Below are 15400 nucleotides of genomic sequence, written 5' to 3' on the forward strand. Positions count from 1 at the left end.
GAGCCTGGCGAGCTACAGTCCATGGGATAGTAAAGAGTAGGACAGGGCTTAGTGACTAAAAACACAAACAGGATACCTAGGCTTGGCAAGGTTAAAGAAATGCTCAAGAACTTCTTTGGCAGTCCAGTGGTTAAAGACTCCGCTTCCAATACAAGAGGTACAGGTTTGATCCTTGGTTGGGAAACTAAGATCTCACATACCCAGCAGACAAAACAAAACAAAACACAGAATCGCTCAAGACCACAAAGGTAGTGAGAGGCAGGGTTGGGACTTGAACTTATGCAGTACGGTGCTTCAGGATGTGTATACCCATAACCATAATGCTACAGGTACAAAACAGGTTGGGGGAAGAAAAAGTTTTCTATACAAGGCAAATCAATTTTCTCAAACTTAGTCTCTGTTCACTTTATCCCACACCAGATAGTTAATCTTCAAATCACATTTTAAAAAGTTAGACTGGCGTTTATGTACCAACTTTAAACAACAATAATCTTTAGTATTTTACAATTTACATTAGTGAAGCATGGACAGTCTGTTAGTCTCCAACATTGAGTGAAACAGAGATGATACTGATTAGTGCACACCCTCCAGATGAAATGACAAAGAAATACACATAAACTTCACACTTCATTTATTGAAATCATTTGTATCCAATGAATTCCTTAAGCAAACCAATAAAATAAGTCCGTTTACAAGTGTCATCAGTATGCCTCCAAGTTTCAATAACTTATTTTTATCGGTAAGGAACTTACATGCTTGATACCTTATTCAAAAGCCACATATCACCTAAATCCACAGAAATGTTGGCTTTTTCTCTAATCTACTCCCTTAGTATTCATTTGACATCTTGGTTTACCACATTTACAGTTTTTTTTTTTTTAAAGTTTCGTCTCATTCTCATCAGACCATTTATCACACAATTTTCCTCCCTCTTTCTAAGTGGATGCATTTTTACCGCAAAATCTGTAGCTACACTATCAAAGATCAGTGCCACGATTTTAAAAGACATGACTGCAGAAATACACCACTACCAACACTGAACTACCACAAGGAACGAATGGTCTGGGACGAATCGGCTCCGACCCTTAAAGGGGAGGGCTCGCTGCCATCACATAGGGTGAACAGGGAATGGGAGGAGGGGAGGTCGGAAAGGCAGTGTTTGATTAAAGTCAATAAACATTCACTGCGCCACTCACCAAGCGCAAAAGAAAAAAAAAAAAAAGATGGGCGGTATTTCAAGCAGTGGGCCCTGCAGATTTGCCGAAGGGGCCAATATCCTGTGGCGCGGACTCGGGCGCTGGGGAGCAGTAGGGCTGGATATGAGCCCTTCACCAGCCAGGCGAGGGCGGCCAACCAGGGCCGGGCCTCCGGGTGCCCCGCTCCCAATGCCCGCAAATTCGCCGGCCCAGTCGCCAGCCCGCGGGCCGATCAGCCGCAGCCGCTTACCGGTGGCGCCTCGCTGCCTCCCCGGGGGCAGCCCTTCAACGGTTGCCGCAGTCAGAGCACCACCCCGCGGTGGGGTACGTCGAGCCAGCCTGCAGCTCTCGGATCCGCGTAGCTCCACCAATCTCGCGAGAACTCGGCGGAGTCCGCGAAGTCGCGGAGAGGAGAAGGGAGGGGCATTTAACGGTGGAGGCTGGTTCTGCGCCGGATCCGGGAGCTGGGCGGACGCCATTGTGCTTCGTGGTCTACTGTTCTGACTCAGTTAGAGGCCTAAAACTCCGAGGAGGAAGGCGGCGGTGTGATCGCTGGGAGCGGGACAAACCCTGTTCAGTGCCAGGTCAGGGGCAGGGGTAATAAACTGCGGACCTCGGGTTTCTGGCTCTCGGGGAGGTGGTTCTAGTCGAGGCCGCGGGTGGGGGAGGGGAGGAAACGAAGCGCTGGCCTGGGGACACCGAGGCCCCTTCATTTCAATATTCGGGTGCAGACGCTTGATCCGGGACCGCGGGTGATAAGGCGAGCCGGGCGCAGGCCTTCTTTGCCGGTGGCCTTTCGTCCCGTGGTGGGGTTTGTGACGGGTGGCGGGGGCAGGCCGTGCGTCTTGTGGACGTGCGGCGGCCTAGGGGAAGGGGCTTGAGCCCTGAATTTGGCCTTTGGCAGCCTTCTTCTCTTCGATCGGGGTATGGACGGTCCTCCGGAACCTCGAGGGCAGGGAGTGTCACGAGTGAGGTACTTAATGATCGAAGTGTTAAAGGCGGGGAGATTTAGGGCTTTGCCAGACCAACCTCGAATTGAAGGAACCTTGCCAGCCCCTTTTGTAGGGGTAAAGATTTGCTCATTGATCATCCCGGATCTTGAGTATCGTGATACTTTGGGATTTCTTTAGTACTGTAGTGTACTGTATGTTCTTTAAATAGAAATAGGTGGTGGTATGTTTAACAACGTACCTGTTGGTATAAGAAGTAAAAGGAAGGCACTATTAGTTGAATACAGTACTCCCTCATTTTAATGAAACTGCGTAGTAAAGATGAATGTGTACGCACACTAAAAATACTGTAATTCTCTTTTCCTACGAGCAGATGTAAATATATAAGGAACATCTCTCTGTCTTGGTAATACTGATAAATTGATCACAACTGCTGTCGTTTGGCGCTATTAAGAGTAAAGTGCGAAGTGAAATTGCATTCCTAAGATTAGTTTTTTCGATTTTGTAGGATGTTTTAGGTATTTTTCTTTTTCATTATTAAAATAATTTTAAAATCTCCCTTTTTCTTGCGTTAATCTATTTGTTTCTGTCTGGAACTAAAGATGAATTTCAGATTTGAAAATCAAATGCTATACCGTTGTTTAAAAGGCAGGCACATACTGTAACTAGTTTTGTTTTTTTTTTCCGTGAAATAAAATTGTGTTTCGGAAATGGGGTCAGTATTTCATTCACAGTTCTACAGCATTTGTGAAACAGCAGTGACACAGGAGGCATTAGGGACCGATATATAGGTTTGAGTCTTGATTTCACCGGAATTATTTAACCTTCCTAGAGTTGAAGTGAGGATTAAATTAGATGCAGTAGTGTGTGTAGCAGTCAACACTCGGGGACGTAATACTTGCAGAGTGAACTTTTGATAAATGTAAACAATTGGAATTCATACTAAAGTCCAGTTCATATTCATGCCTTTTTCAAATTTTACTCTCCCTGTAGTATGTTACTCATAGGGTACTGAATGCTTCTCACACTCAAAATAATTATATTTATAAAAGTTCTGTATTACTAAAAGTTCTTACTTTAGACAGGAGCTTTTTACAACTTTTCCTGTACCCTAAATCATACCACAGAGGTCGTGTCAGCATGGTCCGTAAATATAGTCCTGACTTTTTTTTTGAAGTTGCGTGCTGGGTCAGAGGTCTGGAATAAGGATGGTTAAAGATTCCTTTCTTAAGTATAAGTAATTTCTGTTTCTGCCACATTGGCAAGAGTTAATATTCCCAGATAAAGCACAAAGATTCCCTGTATAGGCACACACACATGTTCTATATGAAGATGTCAGATAATCAGCTTGAATATAAAAAGACATCCATGGCTCGTTTTTAACAAGCTACATATCCATTTCACACAACTCTTTATCTGATATATGTTCAAGAGTTGCCCACTTAATTTCAGGAAAATAGTGCAAAACTATCAAAAAATGTAAAACAATTTTTGATAGTTTGTTGTATTTTAGCTACTAGATTCTAGTTTACGGCTTTACATTACAAGGAGCTTGACACAGCGTCTGGATTGCACAACTCACAGTTTAATCATCAAACTAATGTATGAAGAAGCGAAGTCGCTCAGTTGTGTATGACTTTGCGACTCCATGGGCTGTAGTCTGCCGGGCTCCTCTGTGCATGGAATTTTCCAGCAAGAATAATGGAGTAGGTTGCCATTTCCTTCTCAAGAGGATCTTCCCGACCCAGGGATCGAACTCTGGTCTCCTGCATTACAGGCAGATTCTTCACCATTTGAGCCATTACAAATAATTATACATTTAGACTAATGTTAAAACAATTACTGTTATCTTAATGTAAGGAGTGATACATGGTTATGTTGTGGGAGAACTGAGAGCAGGTGTTTAATCTTGGGGGAAATTTTTACAGGAAGTATTACTTGAACTGAGATGTGAAGGATGGTTAGAAGTTTGGTAAGGAAACTGTAAGTCATGGTATCATGGTTTGTTTTAGGAATGTACAGTTTGTTCCCCGTAGCTGAAACAGGTGAGTGGTTAGAGCATGACAGGAAAAGACCTATACTGTTTTAGAAGGCTAGTGCTCTATGCTTTGGGGATTAAAGAGCTCTTGTGTCCCTAAGCCAAATAAGGAATGATTTTAAATTATTTTTCTTGATACATCCTTCTGTTACTACAAATAATTGTGTTAGTAGGAAAGAACAGTGGGAAATGCATAAGTGAAATGCATAGCCTTGTATCAAACCTCATTTTTAACCAACAAATTAAACTTACCTAGTGAACCTTTTAGCTGTTTAGTAACTGAGTCAAAAACTGATCACATTAGTATAATTACAATTTAAAATGAGTAGATTTTCAATTCTTACTAAGATCTACTTGAATTCAATGAAGTAGGATTATAGGGAAATAGTTTATTTTCTCATAGTTGTTATTTTACAAAAATTCTATTATTAATACACTTGATAATCATAAGATGAAGCTGAAGAGGGGGAGCAGGGTAAAGTTATAATTTGAGAGTTGACTGGGTTACTTTTCATGATCTTAATTTTTAAGTTTTCTTTGGTCTGAACTCCTGATGTCAAAGCTGGTTTTTCTTGTTCTCAAAAGTATTTCTCTGGTTCTACTGGTTAAACTAGATAAGTCAAACGCCTGGTTTTGAGATTACCTACTGGTATACACCCTTTAGTCAACAGTTTTAAGAAGAGAAATCTTGAACCTTCAAAACTAGTTTTCATCTCCTTGTTATGATCATTTCACTTCAGTGTTATGTTTCCTGGTTTCAGAATAACTCTAAAATAGTTTCCAGTTGCTCAGTGAAGGTTGAAACTTGACAAAGAGTAAATACACTTCAAAGGAGGACAGATTATTTCAAAGTATTCTAACGTAGACCTAAAGTGTTAGTCTTACTTTCTCATGAAGATGTTGAACTTTTTTCTAGTTATTTTTTAAGACTTGGGTGTATCTGTGTGTGTTAAATACCTGCCAGCTGAAAATCAAGAAGGATTTTTTTTAAAGACCCCAAAACTTCTGTGCTTTCAGAGTATTTTCCTTGTGAGTACCCCTAGATTTTACGTCTCCATGTTCACTAATATCAACACAACGCTAGGATTTCCCATGAAGAAAAAAAAAATTTTCCTCGGAAGCAGATGTTTTAAACAAAGGCTATATACCATGTAGAGGTTTTTAACTATGTTTATATTTCTGGGAGACTGTTGGCTGTTGAAATACATTGGTATTTTCTGTAATAACTCTGATCTTCATGCCATGAATTCATTGCAGAGTACTGTTGTGCTTTTGGTAATTCAATGACTGTAACTCCCCTGGATATTTAAGAAAAAGTCTAAGTTAGACCCTGAAATGATTAGGTTTTTCATGAAACTAGGTGCATGATGATGATTGTAGGAAAAGGAATAAGTTACGAAGCTTTGCTCTGTTGTTACATAACACACCACCTCAGAAACCTCTGTATTAAAACTACTATTTACAGTGTTATTACAGTTCTTTGTGCCTGTTGGGTAGTTCTGTTGGTTTTGCCGGGATTCACTCATGCAAGATTTTTAAGGCTAGCAGGTTCAAGATGGCAGGCGTCCCTCACATTTCTGGCACTTGGTGTTGGTTAACGTTTAGGCTTTGCTCACTGTGGTCTTTTATGACATGAGGGTTCCAAAACAGCATTCAAGGAGAGTGAAAATGGGAGCTATAAGACTTCTTATAACCTTGGAAATCATACAGTGTCACACTACTTTCTGGTGGCTCAGACAGTAGAGAATCTGCCTGCAGTGCGGGAGACATGGGCCCCATCCCTGGATGTGGAAGATCGAGAAGAGAATGGCTACCCACTCCAGTATTCTTGTCTGGGGAATTCCATGGCCAGAGGAACCTGATGGGCTCCTGTCCATGGGGTTGCAGAGAATCAGTCACGGATGAATGACTAACACTTTCTTAATCAAAATAAATTTCACAATGTAGCCCACATTCAAGGGGTGGGGAAATAGATTCCATCCTCTCCCAGGCATATGATCACCATTAGTGTGAAGGGAGTGGGTATTTTGTAGCCATACTTTGTAATTTACCACAGGTGGCTTAGAATATTTTGAGAACAGACATTCTTAAAGATATCATGACCGGGATTTGCTTTAAAATAGAGGATGGTGAAATAGTTAAATGTTGATAATTGTTGAAGACTGTTGTTTGGCATGTGGAGGTTTATTGTCTTGATTTTTGTGTGTGTTTGAAATTTTCTCATAGTAAAAATAAAATTTTTAAGGCGTACTCGGGTAATCTAAACTCCATTTTACAAAGTATTACCTTATTTTCCATTTGTTTTTTTTTTTACCAGAATTTGTTACTTCTTTTGTAGTATATAGATACTAAGGGGTATAAACCAGCAGTGCTGCAATTTAGAAAAGAAATTATTTTTAGGAGTTCTTTGTAGATTTTATTGTAATGTAAGATAAAAAATATCTTGTCTGCCAATAACTGTTTCCCTTAATAATCAAAGTTAAATTAAAAACATTTTGAAAAAGTTAAAGCAAAACCCACCCAGACGTAAAATAAAATGTTAATAATATCTATTTTTTCCCCCAATTTTGTATGCATATGCTTAATATAAGTCAGGTACGTAAGTTATCTTTACAGTGATTATCCTCCAGTACCAAAATCTGAATGACTTTTAAAAATCTTTCTACTCTGTGTTAAAGACAAATTTCAAATAATGAAAAAGCTAAAGTAATGCCTGTTCAGTCATTCAGTCATGTCTGAGTCTTTGCGACCCCACGGACTGCAGTCAGCCAGGCTTCTCTCTCCATGGGATTTTCCCGGCAAGAATACTGGAGTGGGTTGCCATTTCCTTCTCCAGGGGTTTTCCTGAGCCAGGGATCAAACCTGCATCTCCTGCATTCAGGCAGATTCTTTACCACTGAGCCCCTGGGGAGGCCCAAAGTAATGCCTACTAAAGCTGTTTATATGGAAATTTTACCATCTGATGGTATTGCTTAATTCTAGCTATTATTTACTGACTATATATTGTGTGCCAGTAAAGCTCACGATACATCTGTAAAATTGGTACTATTGTTATTCCCATTTTGTAGGTGAAAAAAATAAAGCATTAGTGATATTAAATGCAGAGTCACACCAAGGGACAGACCTCAAAGCTTGTGGTTTCAGATATTGTATTTACAAGTAGAAGTTGATGCATATGCTGAAAATTGGGCAGCAGGTAGTTTATCTTGCTTTTATCCTGTTTACTGTTTTGGAAAAATTTCCTTTATTAATATGTACATTTAAAATAAAGGGAGTGTCTTAGGTGTAGGCTGTTAGTATGAATGGAGTTGGGCCTTTTTGTTAGTTTTGTCATTTGGTTTATGATTACTATGTGACTCATGACATGCTGAACATGACTATTATTTTAAGAATGGAACACAGTGATCTATAGAGTAATGGGGAAGGATACATGTTATTTGAGAGATTCCTTTGCAAGCAGAGTCATCTATTAAATCAATTCAGCCAATTTCTCTTCAAGTTTTTTGTGCTCTAGTTCTTTCCTGCTGTAACTAATTAAAGTAAAATAGACTTCCTTACTCTTTGCTTAGTTTCTCTTAAACCCTCTCCTGTATTTGCCATCATCTGTTTTTTCCATCCTTCATTCTGGATAGTTTTCCTCTAGCCTGTTTCCCATTTTTCTGGTTTTGTCAGTTTTACCTAGGCTACTGATAAATCCAGTTTGCTAATGTTAGAGCCATTTCTTCATCTGGTTCTGTTGATTGCTATCTCTTGATGAACGTCTTTTCCTTGTTTTTCTAAATTTATTTTTAATTGGAGGATAATTGTTTTACAGTGTTGGGTTGGTTCCTTGTAGTTTTGTGTCTTATAATTTTTGATTGATGGTGAAATGTTGCACAAAGAACAGTGGAGACTGAGGTCATAATTTTTATGCCTGGATATGGACATATCTTGTCAGACTGTTAGTATGGTAGATTGAGTTCGTTTAGTCTGTAGTGGAGCTGGGTTTGAACTTTATTACTGCTTTGTATACTTTTCAGAGTTTTCTTTGACTGCTTCTGCATGGTGCTCAGTGTGATTGCTCAAGGATTTATTTCAGTATTCTTTCACTAACCTCAACTTCTGTAGGCCCTTCATATCTGCACTACAGAGAGCCCTACAACTCAAAGGCTGTTGTAATTCCCTAAACAGTAAACTGCTATATCTTCTTAGATACTTGGAGGAAAGTCCATGGGAAAGGAGGTGTTCTTAGTTTTATGCATCCTTCTTGAGTTTTAGGCAGGCTCTAAGTGCCTGATCCTCAGAGGTGGAGCGGTCCCAAGATTTATGTCTTTTTCCCAGACCCCTGTCACCTCCTCTCCACCAGAGTGAACTGGAAAGAAAGTGAAGTTGCTCATTCGTGTCCGACTCTTTGCAACCCCATGGACTGTAGCCTACCAGGATCCTCATTTCATCCATGGGATTTTCCAGGCAAGAGTATTGGAGTGGGTTGTCATTTCAGTCCCGACCCAGGGATCGAACCCAGGTCTCCCACTTTATTTTAAGGTGGTAGTTTTCCTCTGGTGGTTCAGCGGTAAGGAATCTGCCTTGCTAATGCGGAGATGCAGGGTCAATCCCTGGGTCGGGAAGATCCCGTAGAGAAGGAAATGGCATCCCACTCGAGTATTCTTGCCTGGGAAATCCCATGGATGGAGGAGTCTGGCAGGCTGCAATCCATGGGGTGGCAAAAGATTTGGACATAGCGACTTAACAACAATTTGAAAGTTAAGTGGAAAAGGTGGGTTAGAATTGTGGATACTGGGGTAAAGAATTTAGACTTTATTTTAAAGGTAGAGAATAGTTGGAAGTCTGATTGGGAAGTGGTGTCATTACTAGTAAGATGAAATAGAAATGAGAGAATGTGTGGATTAATGACAAATTCCCTTTAGACAAGGCCTATTGTGCTATTATGAGAGAAAAACGTTGGTATACTTAGAGTAGGTCTCATATTCATGTCAAGTCTTGCTGAAAACGTAAAAATTTAGTTTAAATTTGTATTTTAGTGTAAGTTGTGTGAAAAGTTTTCAGTTGCATTTAGCATGTGACTGAGATCTTGTTAACTTGCAGGTAACACTGGGGACACAATTTTGCATGTTGGGTAATGACAGAATTCTTCGAGGCTTTTTACCTAGTCTAAAAGTGTTTATTTCCATTGACTAGAGTTGAATTGTACTGTTTATAGGTAGGAGAAACTGTTTTTTGGTCTAAAGTTCCTTTATAGTGTTACGTGAAAGTCGCTCAGTTGTGTCCAACTCTGCGACCCCATGGACTGTATAGTCCATGGAATTCTCCAGGCGAGAATACCGGAGTGGGTAGTCTTTCCCTTCTCCAGGGAATATTCCCAACCCAGGAAATAAACCCAGGTCTCTGGCATTGCAGGCGGATTCTTTACCAGCTGAACCACAGTTCAGTTTAGTTCAGTCGCTCATGCTACCCCATGAACCGCAGCATGCCAGGCCTCCTTGTCCATCACCAACTCCCGGAGTCCACCCAAACCCATGTCCGTTGTCTTGGTGATGCCACCCAACCATCTTATCCTCTATCGTCTCCTTCCCCTCCTACCCTCAATCTTTCCCAGCATCAGGGTCTTTTCAAATGAGTCAACTCTCCTCATCAGGTGGTCAGAGTATTGGAGTTTCAGCTTCTATATCAGTCCTTCCAATGAGCACCCAGGACTGATCTTTAGGAGGGACTGGTTGGATCTCCCTGCAGTTCAAGGGACTCTCAAGAGTCTTCTCCAACACCACAGTTCAAAAGCATCAATTCTTGGGCGCTTAGCTTTCTTTATAGTCCAACTCTCACACCCATACATGACTACTGGAAAAACCGTAGCTTTGACTAGACAGACATTTGTTGACAAAGTAATGTCTCTCTTTTTTAATATGCTGTCTAGGTTGGTCATAGCTTTCCTTCCAAGGAGTAAGCGTCTTTTAATTTCATGGCTGCAGTCACCATCTACAGTGGTTTTGGAGCCCAGAAAAATAAAGTCAGCCACTGTTTCCCCATCTATTTGCCGTGAAGTGATGAAACCAAATGCCATGATCTTAGTTTTCTGAATGTTGAGCTTTAAGCCAACCTTTTCACTCTCCTCTTTCACTTTCATCAAGAGGCTCTTTAGTTCTTCCTTGCTTTCTACCCTAAGGGTGGTGTCATCTGCACATTTGAGGTTATTGATATTTCTCCTGGTGATTTTGATTCCAGCTTGTGCTTCCTCCAGCCCAGCGTTTCTCATGATGTACTCTGCATATAAGTTAAATAAGCAGGGTGACAATATACAGCCTTGACGTACTTCTTTTCCGATTTGGAACCAGCCTGTTCCATGTCCAGTTCTAACTGTTGCTTCCTGACCTTTATAAAGGTTTCTCAAGAGGCAGGTCAGGTGGTCTGGTATTGCCATCTCTTTCAGAATTTTCCACAGTTTATTGTGATCCACACAGTCAAAGGCTTTGGCGTAGTCAGTAAAACAGAAGTAGATGTTTTTCTGGAACTCTTGCTCTTTTGATGATCCAGTGGATGTTGACAAATTGATCTCTGGTTCCTCTGCCTTATCTAACAGCAACTTGAACATCTGGAAGTTCATGGTTCACATATTGCTGAAGCCTAGCTTGGAGAATTTTGAGCATTACTAGCGTGTGAGATGAGTGCAATTGTGCGGTAGTTTGAGCATTCTTTGGCTCTACCTTTCTTTGGGATTGGAATGAAACTGACCTTTTCCAGTCCTGTGGCCAACTGCTGAGTTTTCCAAGTTTGCTGACTTATTGAGTGCAGCACTTTCACAGCATCGTCTTTTAGGATTCGGAATAGCTCAACTGGAATTCCATCACCTCCATTAGCTTTGTTTATAGTGATGCTTCCTAAGATCCACCTGACTTGACATCCCAGGATGTCCAACTCTAGGTGAGTGTGAGTGACCACACCTTCATGATTATCTGGGTTGTGAAGATCTTTTTTGTACAGTTCTGTGTATTCCTGCCACCTCTTCTTAATATCTTCTGCTTCTGTTAGGTCCATACCATTTCTGTCCTTTATTGAGCCCATCTTTGCATGAAATGTTCCCGTGGTATCTCTGATTTTCTTGAAGAGATCTCTAGTGTTTCCCATTCTATTGTTTTCCTCTGTTTCTTTTCATTGATTGCTGAGGAAGACTTTCTTACCTCTACTTGCTATTCTTTGGAACTCTGCATTCAAATGGGTACATCTTTCCTCTCCTCCTTTGCTTTTCATTTCTTTTCACAGCTATTTGTAAGGCCTCTTCAGACAGCCATTTTGCTTTTTCGCATTTCTTTCTCTTGGGGATGGTCTTGCTCCCTGTGTCCTGTACAATGTCACGAACCTCCGTCCATAGTTCATCAGGCACTCTATCAGATCTAGTCTCTTAAATCTATTTCTCACTTCCATGGTATAGTCATAAGGGATTTGATTTGGCTGAACCACAAAGGAAGCCCAATAGTGTTAAATCGGCCACCAAAAACATGAACTTGTTTTTAAAGAGCTCTACAGAGGTTTCCTATGAAGCCCAGCTGCATGAAATTGCCTTTTTAAAATATTGTCAGTTATTTTTTTAGTAGTAGTTAACAAGTCACAGGTTTATGAGATGACAGACTATATAAATTTTGGAGTTGGTATAAACATTTGCTTTCCACTAGTGTTCCTTATGCCAGCTACTCTTAAAATACCTGAAAGTAAGGGAACACTTAAAAGTCACCTTAAGACTAGTTGGGTAAGCGATCTGTGAAATACCAGCTTCAGAGAATCTTACAAGTTCAAAAGTTCAATACAGTAAAAATCTCAAATATTGATCATAAGATTTTTGTGACTTTGTGGTTCATTACCTTCTTTCTGCATTTCAAATTGAAACAAGTTCTGAAGAATGATTAATAGGACCTCTGGGAGCAGTCAGTGCCTCATCTTACTCAGACATAGATGTATTGATAAGGAATATGAGCGCTCAAGTCCAGTTGATCTAGATGCCTAGGATATGAGTGAGACTCGGAGTAAAAATTGAAGTGTGTTAAGATCGAAGCTTCATAGCAATAAGTGCTAAATACAGATTGAGTGGCAAGGCATGGCACATATCTCTTCTGCTCAAGCTCGTGCTCCACTATCCTATCTGACTTTACTTATAAGATACAAGTTCAAATTTTAAAGTATTAATGATTTTCAATGTCAACAGTGGAGCTTTTAATGAAACACAGGGCCTCATGTGTTTGCTTAAGTGGTCACACATTTATAAAATCAGCCCTGCTGATATTTTTATCTTATCACCAGAAAGAAAAAGACCTCAACTATCCAACTCTGTAATCAAACTGACAGAAATATATATTTAAAGAAACTGTAGAGTGACAAGGGCTTCCGAGGAGGTGCTGGTGGTAAAGAACCTGCTTGCCAGTGCAGGAGACGTGAGGCACAGGTCTTATCCCTGAGTCGGGAAGATTCCCTGGAGGAGGGCATGGCAACCCACTCCAGTATTCTTTCCTGGAGAATCCTACGGACAGAGGAGCCTTGTGGGCTACAGCCCATAGGGTCGCAAAGAGACACAGCTTAGCATGCACGCGTAGTGACAGAAGGAAAGTAAGAGGCCATTATATATTGACCGTTGAGGATAGGTTGTACACATGCAGCTTTTTGTGCTTTACTTTGTAAGTTTTGGTTAAAAGCATTGAGCTTCAGGATACTTTTTTCCAGCTTGATTGCTTATACTTTTCTGTTAGAGCATTTATAGCTGTTTAAGTTATATTGTTATTTATGTAGTTTGTTCTCTCCTAGACCACAGCTTCTTTATAGTCATTACCTCACTAGGTTCAGTGTTGTCCCCTCTCTCCATCCCTTTGTTTAGTGTTTATTAATGTGCTTAGCACCTGTAAGCATGTGAAAAACTACTTGAATGAATGAAGGAATGAACTTGAGAAGATGCCTCATAGTAGCTTGTAAGTGATCTGATAGAAGTTTCTCAAGGACTGCACATTTTATTTTTTACCATTTTTTGTGCTTTTGACCTACAACTTACACAACCAAATTATATAAGTTTTCTGGTAACACCTACATTGTCAAAATTTAATCAATTTATGTAGAGGGGTTTCCAAAAATAGTTTATGCAGTATAAATTACAGCTCTCGAAGGACTCTGCCTCTTTGCCTTCTCCCAAGAGCTTTGTTTTCAGAGATTTCCTCCTAGGTTAGTTTCATTCTGCAAGTAAGTGTGCAAGTAAGAATTGAGTATAGATATAGTCAAAGTAAAGCATGACAAGTATGATTAAGAAGCATTATTGTTCACATGTAAATCCATGGCTGATTCATGTCAGTGTATGGCAGAAACCACTACAATATTGTAATTAGCCTCAAACTAATAAAAAAAAGAAGCATTATTGTAAAGAACCAACTGTAGGCCTGTATCTTTTTAAAAACATTTTATTTCCCGTTTAAAATCCTCGACAAATACAGTCCCTTGTTTAATATTTTTATAGCCTTCTTGATAAAGTAACAAATATGCTACTTGTTAAATCTCATGGACTTTTGTGTGTCACTGTTTAACCATTAGTATTCTTTCCACTGTTGTATGCCTTAAATGTCCAATTCATAATTCACTTTTTAAATACAAATGTTTATGTGGATAGAGAGTTTATAAAAAGCTGAAGGTAGGAAAGATTTACATTAGGTGAGTGTATGCTTTATCATCCAAACCAGGCCACTTTTGAGAGACAATGCAAGTACTATTAATAATTGTCCAGGGATAATGAGCACAAATTAGGACTTTTCTTGCCATAAACTGAAACTGGTCTCAGCAAACCAGGAAATATGATCATCCTGCTTAAAAGAATGACAGCAGTCCTTTGCCTCACCCTTTACCTATTTACCAGTCCCCTTTCCATAGGCAGCTATCCTTAACTTTTAACTGTTTTAGGAATTACCTTCATATTTCTAAATGATGATTTTATGATTTTTGAGTGTTTTATGTGTATGTGTGTGTGTACACACACACACACACACACACACACACACACACACACACACACACACACACACACACACACACACACACACACACACACACACACACACACACACACACACACACACACACACACACACACACACACGTGCCCAGTCATGTCTGACTCTTTGCAATCCCATGGTCTGTAGCCCACCAGGCTTCTCTGTTCATGGGATTTTCCTGGTAATAGTCGAGTGTTGTCATTTCCTCCTCCAGGGAATCTTCCTGATCCAGGGATCAAACTAGCATCTCCTGTGTCTCCTGCGTTGCAGGCAGATACTTTACCACTGAACCATCAAAGAACCCTGTTTCCTAAGTTTTGCATCTGGTTCTTTAATTCTTTACATGCTGGTTTTCCTAGGACCTGCTTTTCATTTAACTGACTTTCTATAGTTTTGTCTTTTGATTGTTTTTAAAAATCTTTCATGTCTGAATATTTTCTCCACCTCCTGTTTAGTTTCTAAATTGGAGTTCAGTGCAAATTTTTTTTCTCAGTACTACAGGCCTTGCTTTATTGTCTTAAGAGTTTTTAAAGTTGTAATTAAGAAGCCATTCTGATTTCTTTTCTATATGACCCATTTTTCCATTCTTGTAAATTATAGTATCTTTATTTCTGGTGTTCTGAAATTTCAAGATGATAAATGGTGCTTAGTGTTGGTCTTTATTCTTTGATCCTGGCAGCTACTCTTGACCGCTTTCAATGTGGAGATATATGGTCTTCAATTCTTGAAAAGTTTTTTCAATTTTTTGGTAATTTTTTCTTCTCCATTTTCTTTTTCCTCTCTCTATAAGCATGCTTACAGTCAAATGATCAGTAACTCACCTGGACAGTTCTGTTTTTGAGTTACATTTTCCACTTCTGGGGGGATGTCCTCAATTTACTCCCAACTTTTTTGTTGGATTTATTTCAGTGTATCACATATCTTTTTTTTTTAAGTGTATAGCATTTTGGATTTCCGTAAGCTGTTCGTTATACTGTTTGCTTTCTGAAGCATCCATTCTTACTTTATAATGAATGTCTTTTGCTCCTTTTGAGAATAGTAATTTATTAGCTTCTTTCCCCACATTTCCTCTAAGTTCTTTTTTTTGTTGTTGTTTACTTTGGTCTTTCTTTTTGGATACCTAGTGATCCTTGGTGTTTGTCTATTAGAGGGAAGCACTAAAAAAGATGATTAGAAATTCATGGTTACTAGTGGACTTCACTTTGG

The 15400-nt window shown here is 39.7% G+C and overlaps 1 protein-coding gene across 5 annotated transcripts in view; it reads left to right on the forward strand.

Moving 5' to 3' along the window:
• Positions 1–1634: 1634 nt before the first annotated feature.
• Positions 1635–15400, forward strand: part of MARCHF7 (membrane associated ring-CH-type finger 7) — a 49387-nt gene continuing 35621 nt past the window's right edge. For all 5 annotated transcript variants that reach the window (XR_010662494.1, XR_010662492.1, XR_010662493.1 and 2 more), the window contains exon 1: positions 1635–1780. The gene's annotated coding sequence lies outside the window, so the exon portion shown is untranslated. The remainder of the gene's footprint in view (positions 1781–15400) is intronic.

The sequence above is a fragment of the Muntiacus reevesi genome, chromosome 3, assembly GCF_963930625.1.
Source record: "Muntiacus reevesi chromosome 3, mMunRee1.1, whole genome shotgun sequence".
Taxonomy (NCBI): Eukaryota; Metazoa; Chordata; class Mammalia; order Artiodactyla; family Cervidae; genus Muntiacus; species Muntiacus reevesi.